This window comes from Crocodylus porosus, unplaced genomic scaffold (genome assembly GCF_001723895.1).
Source record: "Crocodylus porosus isolate Cpor-Errol unplaced genomic scaffold, CroPor_comp1, whole genome shotgun sequence".
NCBI classification, from domain to species: domain Eukaryota; kingdom Metazoa; phylum Chordata; order Crocodylia; family Crocodylidae; genus Crocodylus; species Crocodylus porosus.
In genome coordinates, this window is record NW_017728936.1 from 1,515,566 (window position 1) to 1,525,278 (window position 9,713).

The 9,713-nt window shown below is 47.9% G+C and overlaps 1 protein-coding gene across 4 annotated transcripts in view; it reads left to right on the forward strand.

Moving 5' to 3' along the window:
- The window catches only part of ST3GAL4 (ST3 beta-galactoside alpha-2,3-sialyltransferase 4), a 117,320-nt gene that overhangs the window by 81,088 nt on the left and 26,519 nt on the right, over positions 1 to 9,713 (forward strand). The gene's annotated exons all lie outside the window — the stretch shown is intronic.

Genomic DNA, 9,713 nt, shown 5'->3' on the forward strand with positions numbered 1-9,713 from the left:
GGCTGGGGCACAGTGTGCCTCAGTGCAGGGGATTTTGCAGCATGTGGCGATGGGAGCAGGCAACCCTAGCTTGGATGCAGCCCTAGGCTGCCTGCTCCCCCACCTCCATGTTTGTTCTCGTGCATGTTATTTGCACATGCTTTACACTGCTGTGCACGGTTTAATGCTCAATGCATGTGGTTTGTGGCACCAGAAAAAGGTTTCGGCACGTGTAGACACAGCCAGATTTTTCAAATGGGAATCCATAGTGTCAAGGATCTGTTGTGGTCCGAGTTCTTTGGAACAAGAGAATTGCTCTATTATTTTTCTGTACTCAGAAGATGTGAGTGAAAGTTAAGAGCTGAAATTTTCCAAGACAAGGTTGGTAAAAATCAATTTTTAAAAATGAAAACATCTATTTTAAAACATTTTAATATTTTTTTATTTAAATCTGATTTTTGTGTGTTTATTTAATTTTTATTTAAGGCGTACTTTTAAAAATATATACCATCTTAATATGAAATTTGAATTTAATACAGCATAGGTTGAGGTATCACTTCTCGGCCTCATGAAAGCCAAGTGTAATCTATTAAAATAATTGAAATAAAATAGCATGTTGAGTCGATGAGTCTGTGCTAAACACTCTGGAAGTAAATTTGGTCATTCTATATAAAAATGAGGGATAAACATCTAACTTTTGAGATCAAACTTTAAAAGTATGGCACAGTATCTCATGCATTAAGGCCTTGACCCTGCAAGGGATGCAGGGTTTATGTGAATGGTCAGCAAAGTCATCACGGGTTTTGAACCTGGCCTCTGACGCCAGCAGACACTGTCATGTGTACTCCTTAATCAGGATTATCCACTGAGCTCACCTGGATGGTATTAAATTCCTGTTTGATTCTCTCCACCGGAGCTCCGATTAGCTCAATTCTCAAACTATAAATATTTTTGATTTTGCACCCGTTATTCTCCAGCTCATGGAAAAACAACCGTTTCTTCATTAATTACCAACCAACCCTTTGCTTCTGAATGGTTCTGGGCACTTCAGTTAAATGGCCTTTCTTGGTCCCCTTGCACATTTACAGAGATGCATGCAGCACAAGGCTAGGGGGTTACAATAGCAAAAATCATGGATTGTTAGGGGGAAGATTTTGTTTTTTGGGGAGGGTGAAGGGGGTGGTGGGGTTGTCACAGGGAGGAGGAGCCCTGTGTAGCACACACAATATAGAAGCGTTCTGTGCTGCAAAGTGTTCTAGTTTGTTGCTGCAAATATTTTTTAGTTTGAATATGACCAGGTTGAATATGTGTTTGCTCTGCTCTCTCTTGACTGTTCCTTCATCTGGAAAGAAGCAGGGCTGCCTGCATGTAGCAGGGCCTTTTGTCTAGGGATACACCCTGCTGTTTACTGTACACAAGAGCCTGGAGTTAAATCGCCTAAGCAGGGGGATTAGACCCCCCGGCCTAACTGGCTAAACTGGGTAGTGCTCTTTTTTTAAATGAATTTGTTGACAGAGAGAGGCTGGAGGCAGGGCAAGCCCTGTCTGGAAAAGCTTGGGGGATGTCACCCCAGGTATATAAAAACCTCTCAACTTGGACTGGAGTTTCTTTCTCCTGGGACTGCTGAGAGCTTGAAAGCTGAATTGGGAGCTGGAGAAACTGCTCCCCATGGTGGGGGGGTGTCTCCCCCTTCACTGGAGAAGTGAGCTGAAGCTATGTAAAGGGAAAGTCTCTCAGGTACAAGGAGAGAAAGTTTGTCTTGGGGTCTGAGACTACTATTCCCTCCCTCTTCTTTCCCCTTTTGTTTTTCTGGGTTTTGAAGTAAGATGATGCTGTCAGGATATTAAACCCAGAGCACATTGACTAGTGTTGGAGCCTGGCAGGTTTTGCTGGCAGATTCAGGCTAGGATTAAAAGCCTGGCACATGTGTGTTGCTGTGGCAGCTTCTTTTGGTTCAGCTGAGCCCCAGCTGTATGCTTTCCTGGCAATTTTGACTAGGATTAAAGGCCTGGCAAATTTGGGTCAGGTTTAAAACCTGCAGCAGGATAATGCTATGGGGGTACTAATCCTTCAAAGCACACTGACCGGGGTTGAAGCCTGGCAATTTTGCTGGCACGCTTGGGCCAGGAGTAAACACCGGCATGCCTGAGCCAGGGTGAGACCTGGCATGTTTTGCTGTTTGGACCAGGCCCAGTGCAAAATGACCAGGTTGACTTTTTTTTTTGATGAGCCCAGGCCCCTGGCAGAAAGGCCTGGCCCTTCCAGTTCTTTTGCAGTTTTCTGCCTGGTGGATCTGAGGATTGGGACTAGGAATTTTGGGGTGCGGTGTGCTGATGTTAACCCCTCAAAGCCGCCATGTGGAAGTGGAGATCGGCACCCTACAGCTTCCCAGGGAGCAATGAGGGGCCCCTTGCAATGCGGAAGGACCATGCTCACAAGCAGCTGTGGTGAACCCAAGGAGCAACTCATAGGACTCTCCAGTGTGCGCCCTCCTGTCCAGTCCATTGCTGAAGGGCAGGTATCTCCAACAACTTATGGCCGTTATTCCTTGTCATGCCTGGGGGCGCTAGGAGAAACAAGGTCTCTCCCAAACCCTTCTGGTCCCCCCCAGTGAGTTGGGCAAGTGGGAACTTAAGCTCAGATGACTTTCACCTAGGCATTTTAGAAAATTTTCCCCAGGATGTAATAATTGGTTGAAGTGACTAACCACAAGTTCATACTTCTGATACTATAGCGGTTAATACTAGTGTTTAATAAATGTAGTTGTAAATGTAAATGTAGTTGTAAATGTAGAACCACATTTAGTACCAAAAAAATAATTCTGTACCCAAAAGATTAAGTGCTGGTTTTGTGTTTAATTAAATTTGAGCTGCCATCTTAATGCAGCTTGATACAAATATCAGCAAAAAGTTAATCATCTAGTGAATAAGACATATATATTTACCATTTGTTAGCATACTAAAATGTAGGATTTCTCAAAATCCAAATATGTTAAGCTATATATTTTAATATATATCTAGTTTGTGTACCTAGGAGATGTGTAACAATCTACTGTAAAAACTGTATTTAGCTTTAAATCAACATGTTTTAATTGTTATAGCAACTAAAAAAAATATGCCTTTCTTTTAAAAAACAAACAAAATAATGTAATAGGAAAATTTGAGAAAAATTAATTATTTAAACTGTGCTTTTGGTTTTTTTGGTTTAAATCATTATTTAAATCAAAATTGACTTGATTTAAATCAATTCACCCTGTTCCAGTGGGGTGCCTTACATTTAGCAAGAGTGCCTTGAGTCTGAAAAGGTTGAGAACCATTGTTCTCGGGTGAGGTGCTCAACCCCCGGCCTGATTGCCAAATCCAGCCAGTAGAGCCATGGTACCTGGTCAGTGGGGATCCCCACAGGTCAGGAAATTTGGCAGCAGGGAAGTAATGGAAGCTTTGCATGGCCAGATCCAGCCCCTCCTGGGCTATCGCTGTGCAGTGGGATCAGGGCCAGGCCCGCCTCCTGCCTAACCTGATCAGACTGGATTGCTCCCTGTCCACCACCCCTGCAACTTCCCCTTCTCCCCCGTGCATCCAGATTGGGGCCACTCTGTTGCTCCTCCCCAAGCATTAGGATCAGGCTTGGATGCTCCCCACCCCCATGTGTCCAGACTGGGGCTGAGCCACTCCTCACTCCCTGAGTAGCCAGATCTGGGTCGACCTGTGCACCCCCCACACCTGGATTGGGATCCTGCTGCACTGGTCCCATGTGCCGGATTGAACTCACTGGCTGGATCCGGGCCACAGGTGGACCTGGCACCACCCATCTGGCCCACAGGTTGGGTACCATTAGTTCCCAAAATGTTTGGGCACCACTGTCTAGGGGAATTGGACTTGACATGCAGCACTGTCTTGAGCTTTAAAATAGGTTTTCACCTTGTCTTGCAGGCTGCTTTGTTCAGTGTCCTCTGAGTTGCACTGTTTTATCATATTTACAAGTATTGCTGTTAGAGGTGCACTGACACTGATACATCCGTCCATCATCAGGCTCTTCCCAGCATGTTGGGGCTGCGCTTGGGGCAGGTGGTAGCAGTGCTGGGAGGGAGGTTACAGGGGGAGGGGGAGCTGAAGCCGCCACAAATTTTGCTGTAGCCACCTGTAGTCCTCTTGCAGTGCCGTCGCCGCCTGGCCCCAGCCCACAACTGCAGCCCTCCCCTCTCCCACACGCAGATCCGGGGGCACACGCCCCTCCCTTGCCCTCTTAGGGTGCACACAGTGGCAGGAGCTGCCCCCCCAAACCCCCTGTTTCTCATCTCTCTTCCTTTTGTCTTTGTGTAGCTCAAGTGTTCTCAGGTTGGCAAGCCATTTAAGGTGTGATGTGTGGGTCTTGGTGAGATGTTGTAAGTGTGGGTGGTGGTTAAGGACCAGCTTTTCATGGGACTGAATGCTCAAGATGCCTTGAATCAGAAAGTGACATAGATCTGGAGTGCAGCAGAGCTGTGCTGTGCTTTAAAACTCCCTATTAAGATGGAGTGAGCAGGGCTCTTACAGGATTGTCTAGGAACTGCTAGGTGTCATTCGAAGTCGGGTAGGGATTCAGCGTGGCATGTCCATGCTTTAGACATTTACCCAGTCCCAGCTTATTTGGTAATTGTTGTTGGGACTGTTATTCAGAAGAAAGGTATCAAAAGGAAATATAAAGCCCACTTCCTCCATGTGTTCCTATTGGGGTGCAGGCTGTGGGAACAGCTACAACAGCATTGGGAGCTGCAAGGTGGGGTGCTTGGCTCTGAACCCTCAGGCCACCCAGTGCTCAATAGGTGTTTAGGGGCCTAACTTTAAGCTCCTCTGTTTTTTTAAATATTGCCAAGGCTTTGTGCTGATACATTGGGTTTGGGTGGGAATATTGGCAAATTTTGGGTTGGCCTACAGAGCCAAGTCTTGCTGGCATAGCTGTATTGGTGAGGGAGGGGTCACGTGTTCTAGCAGGTAGAGCTCTTCTGGCAACCTTTCCCTCCCCTGCCTGGATGCAGCAAAAGCAAGTTGAAGAGATTGTTTTGTAGAATATCTGTTAGGGACATGAAGCAACCTGGCAGAGAAGGTCCCATCTGGTGCCATGTGCTGCTTCTCCATTGGGGACTGTACTGCAATAGCTCTGCTGATAAAGCTAGACCAGCCCTAAGCACTTGTAAGGGAAGTGCTCTGTGCAGTACTGTACCCTGTTTGCAAATGTTGAGGGAAAAGATCATAGTTACTAGGTGCATATTAACTAGGATGTACATTCCCTTAAGAGCTCCATAATTTGGGGTTCAGTTTGCTTTTTACTCTTAACAGTAATTGTCCTTGAGTTGGCTTCGTACAAAACCTGGTTGTGTATGAGACAAACATCCAAAGGCTCTAAAGTATGGGACATGCAGACCAGCAGGAAAGCAGACCTCAGCAGAACAAGGCTGAATTTCTGCATTTGGTTGGAATGTGCTCTGTGGGTCAGCTACAGCTCTTGTATGAGCAGATGCACTGCCATTGACTCCAGTGAAGCTGCCTGACCTTCCCTGTCTGCATCAAGGTTAAGCTAGGGTGGTGAAATGAGTTGCCTGCTAGCTATGGAGGGAGAGAGATCCTATTTTAATACATGCATTTGGACATCCAAAGCAGTAATCCTGTGACACAGAACTATCTGGAGAGCCACAGTGAACAGCAGTTTCAAGCAAGGGCCTTGGTTTCCTTTGCTAGAGCCCTTGTTGCTCTGGGTGGCCTGTGCCAGTTTTGCACAGTGGTATCTGATCAGTTTTGTCCCCTTGATTTCCTCACATGTTATACATAAGTAGTCTTGTTTACCTGCCGCAGGGTATGAGCAGCTCTTGTGACGGGGGAGATAATTGGATGCAAAAAAGGAGCTGAATAGGTGAATGTGCCTTCACAAGAGAACTGTGCTACCCAGAGGCTGGGAGGAGGGAGCGGTGTTTTTTCTGCCTACAAATGTGACCTTTAAGTTGTGTCTATTACCATCTCCTCATGATCTTTTAGGGTGGAGTGACTTTATAGCATTATTACTACTAATGGAAAAAAAAAAAATCTTTGATTGTTATCAGCCAGGAAAGGAAACTGATGCAAACAGAGAAGTCAGAACAGTTACACCATGGACTCCAAGGCTAATTTCATCGCTCTGCTTCCTTCTGCAGAAGTCTTTGCCAGGCTCTTTGATGTGCCATAGAGGTATGGGCACGTGGGGACACACCACTTGTGGATGCCAGCCAGTGAAGAAGTGGAGACATGAGCGGAGGAGTGCGCTTCCTGCCACTAAGTGGGCAGGGGGCGAACTATGTGCCCCATGTCACCTGCCCACCTCGCAGGTGGGAATTGTGTCACGTCACTGAGTTTCTGGGCAAAGGCGGGAGGGTGCAGAGCCCTGAGCCTGCAGTGGGCACCCCACCTCTGCCCCATGGGGGGCAAGTGCCCCCCATGACTCCCCAGGGGGTGCATGCAGCTACAGAGAGCTGCGCCCCACCCACCTCGACAACCCACCTAGGCCCCGGGACCCCATGCACCCCAGCCCCTGCCCCACTCCCTCCCTCACCTGGGGGACTCTGGTTTAAACTCTGGTTTAAGTTAAACCAGGAAGGGATCTGGGACAGACATTGCATAAACTGGTTTGACCCTAATCAGTTAAGGCTGATCCTATATTCAACCTAGTTCATCTCAAACCAGGTTCAGGCATTTTCAAACTGGTTTATGTGCACGGCACGGAACATCTGTTACAGGTTTAAACCAGTTTCTGATCACTTAAACTGGTTTATGTGTAACAGGTGGGCTAAAGCCAAGAGGGCAGAGGCATTTACAGGAAGGCAGATGAAAACAGAGTGACCCCAGCATGGCATTGGTGTGACCATGGAGGAGGATGGAGATCACAATTAATGCCCCTGAGATGATTTATTGCCTAAGGGCAAGATTGGTGCCAGCCCAGAACAAGAAGTAGAGGGAGAAATGAACTGAGGCTCACTTCAGGGCTATGGGGAAGCCTCTCAAAGGACTAAAATATCCAGTAAGGTGTGACGGGTGAGACGGACAAGGGATGGTACCCTGAGGGCCAAGGTGAGGCAGCAGTAGCTCATCTACCAGGGCCATCACGGCTGCCCTTGGGGGGGCCAGGGCTTGCTACAGGCTCTAGACTTCAATCCCAGAGCCAGGTTACTTCCCTGAGCTCTCCTCCTTTCCGTGTATGTTCAACTGTTTCTGGCCTTTGCTATGCCAGTCTGCTTGGTTTCCTGTAAAGTTTAGTGTTTATACTTCTTAATGTACAGTAAAGAACCAGTTGCTGTTAAACACTGGCTTTGGTTTTTAGTTACAGCTGTCCTGTTAACTATTAACTTTTTATATTGCATGAATAATCAAGCGTTGAGGTAGGCTTATTCCTAAGAATAAAACCAAGTGCTTTGCGTGTCACACCCCGCCTTTCCTGGAATGCTGCTCAGCAGTGAGTCTTCATAGATTTCATAGATTCATAGGCATTTGGGCTGGAAGGGACCTTGGGAAGATTTTCAAGTCCAGCCCCCTGCCCCAGGAGCAGGAAGTTAGCAGGGGTCATAAGATCCCAGCAAGAAAAACATCCAAATTTCTCTTGAAGGCATTCACAGTGGGTGTTTGAACCACTTCTGGTAGCAGGCTATTCCAGACCTTGGGGGCTTGGACAGTAAAGAAGTTCTTCCTTATGTCCAGCCTGAAACCATCACAGAGGAGTCTGTGACTGTTCGACTGTGTCATCCCTTGGGGCGCTCTGGTGAACAGACATTCCCTCAGATCCTGGTGAGCACCCTGATAAACTTATAGGCACCCCTGAGCCTGCACTTTTGCAGGCTGAAGAGTCCCATGACTCTCAGCCTCTCTTCATAAGGTCTGTTTTCCTGACCTCTGATCATGTGTGTGGCTCTTCTCTGGACTCCCTCAAGCTTTTTCACATCCTTTTTGAATTGTGGAGCCCAAAACTGGATGCTGTATTCCAGCTGTGGCCTCCCCAAGGCCAAGTACAGTGGGAGAATGACGTCCTGGGATTTGCTCAAAGCATCTATGGATGCAAGCCAGCATTTTGCTCACTTTACTAGCCACAGCATCACCCTGGAGGCTCATGTTCATCTTGTGGTCAATCATGACCCCCAAGTCCCTTTCATCCATAGTGCTAGCCAGCGTAGCACTGCTGAGCCTATAAGGATGCTGCAGGTTTTTCCTCCCAAGGTGGAGAACCTTGCATTTTTCAGTGTTGAACACCATCAGGTTCTTGTCCGCCCATTTGCTGAGCCTGTCCAGGGCAGCCTGGATCACCCGCCTGTCCTCAGGTGTGGATGCTTTACCCCAGAGTGTGGTGTTGTCGGCAATCTTGGCCAGTCCACTGCTGACACCAATGTCTACATCATTGATGAAGGTATTGAATAGTATAGGCCCAAGGACAGAGCCTTGGGGGACCCCACTGGTCACAGGGCACCATGACGATTGACTTCCATCAACCACCACCCTCTGGGTCTGACCACGGAGCCAGTTCCCCAGCCAGTGGATCATGGTAGACCCAAGGCCGCAGTTGGCCAGTTTTGCCAAGAGGTGATCATAGGATACCAGATCGAAGGCTTTTTTGAAGTCAAGATATATGACATCAATCTCTTTTCCCTTGTACAGGTGATAGGTCACCTGGTCATAAAAGGAAATGAGGTTGGTCAAGGAAGACCTACCCGAAACAAACCCATGCTGGGTATCCCTCAGGATGCTGCCATTGGCCATTCTGTTAAGAATGGTCTCTTTTATAATTTTTTCTAAGATCTTCCCTGGGATAGAGGTCAGGCTGATGGGCCTGTAGTTTGCCGGATCCACTTTCCTCCCTTTCCTGAAGATAGGCACCACATTGGCCTTCTTCCAGTCTTCAGACACTTCACCAGAGCGCCAGGAGTTCTCGAAGATCTGTGCCAGGGGCTGGGCTATGACGCTCACCAGCTCCTTGAGTACCCTGGGGTGCAGATTGTCAGGGCCGGCTGACTTGGAGGCGTCCAGCATCTCAAGGCGTTCCTTCACATGTTCAGTATTGATGGAGAGCGGGGATCTCCCTCCCCCAGACCACCCTCTCCCTTAGTGGGCAGGGGCATCCGATGGGACTGGTGAAAAACCGAAGCAAAGTATCCATTTAGCAAGTTGGCTTTTTCCTGGGTGTTGGTTGTCAGTTTTCCCATCTGGTTTAGCAGGGATCCAGTGTTGCCTTTGCTTTTCCTCTGGATCCCCACATATCTAAAAAAGGACTTTTTATTATCCTTGATACGTGTAGCCAGTTGGAGTTCAGTTGGAGCCTTAGTTTTCCTAGTTCACTCTCTGCAGGTCTGGACCAGTGCAGAATATTCCCCCTTGAAGGTGGATCCAGTCCTCCATCTTTTGTAGGTCTTTCTTTTTAGACGCAGGAGGTCCGCTAGTTCCCTGGAGAGCCAGGGGGGCCGCTATGCCCTTTTGCTGCCTTTCCTCCAAGATGGGATAGACTTGGCTTGTGCATCCAGGATTGCTCTCTTGAGGAGAAACCTGAACTCGTCCTGAACTCCCCTCTCCTTGGGGTCATGGTCCCTTAGGGCCTCACTGACAAGCCTCCTGAGCTTGTCGAAGTCAGCTTTCCTGAAGTTGAGGACTTCTGTATTGCTGACTGACTTGCCAGCTTTATGGCAGATGGTGAAGTTGATCAGCTTGTGGTCACTGTCACCCGGCTTCTCTTCGATCGCAGGTCGCTGA